Consider the following 1,060-nt stretch of genomic DNA (forward strand, 5'->3'; position numbering starts at 1 on the left):
AGAGAGAGAGAGAGAGAGAGAGAGAGAGAGAGAGATAGATAGATAGATAGATAGATAGATGTGTGTATTTTTCCCTTGTTAACAATTAACAGGGAAAAAAATAAATAGTTACCAGGGTAGCAAAAAATCACACAAGTAAAAAGGGTGTAAGTCCTTGTTTTTAAAGGTAGAAACTCCGGGTTTACATGAAATATTTTGTATGATATATACAAATAAATAAATGGAGTTAAACGCAGGTGTTATTCAAATTCTTTTAATTCCGACACATGCTTCGAAGATATCACTGGTATTATTCCAAAGGAAGAAAATGGTGTAAAACAATGTAATCTTCTCTTCAGGGAAATGAAGAAATGAAACCGGTCAATGAGATATTTTAACAGAATATGATGGATATGTTTAGTGCTTAACTGAATGCCATTAAGTTCTTTTTAAGAAACGTTAGAGGATATAACGTCAAAGGTAGCCTATAGAAAGAGGAGGGGGTAAAGGAAAGAAAAAAATCAGAAACCAAATAAATGAGAAGTATAGAATGATATATAAATTAAATAAAACGCTTGGAAAAAGATATATCTAGTGGATGTGAAATGTAAGAAGAAAATTAATGCTTAAATTATATATAATGATAAATATCACATATATGAACTAAAGGTGTGTTTCTACCAATGTTTACATCGGTATGCACGCTCTATAACCGTGTTGACAAGGGGAGTTTAAGAAAAAAAGAATAAAAAATAGTTCAGAATTACAGAGAAGACAGAATTCCTTGCTTTTATCATAAGTGATCAAATTGCAAGAATCAACCAATCTAAATTAAATTGTTTATTGTGGTCTTTCAGATACCAGATTAATTTACTATGCCCTGTACTGTTAATTTTATTCCTATCCCTAAATGTAGAGTAATGATTAGAAATTATTTTAGATAACTGAGAAGATGAACTGCCTATATAAAAAAATACATCACTACCTGAAGTAATTTTATACTGGTATACAGAATTTTTAATTCTAGAGTTACTTCACACACACACACACACACATACACACACACACACACACACACACA

This window comes from Octopus bimaculoides, chromosome 8 (assembly GCF_001194135.2).
Source record: "Octopus bimaculoides isolate UCB-OBI-ISO-001 chromosome 8, ASM119413v2, whole genome shotgun sequence".
Lineage (NCBI taxonomy): Eukaryota > Metazoa > Mollusca > Cephalopoda > Octopoda > Octopodidae > Octopus > Octopus bimaculoides.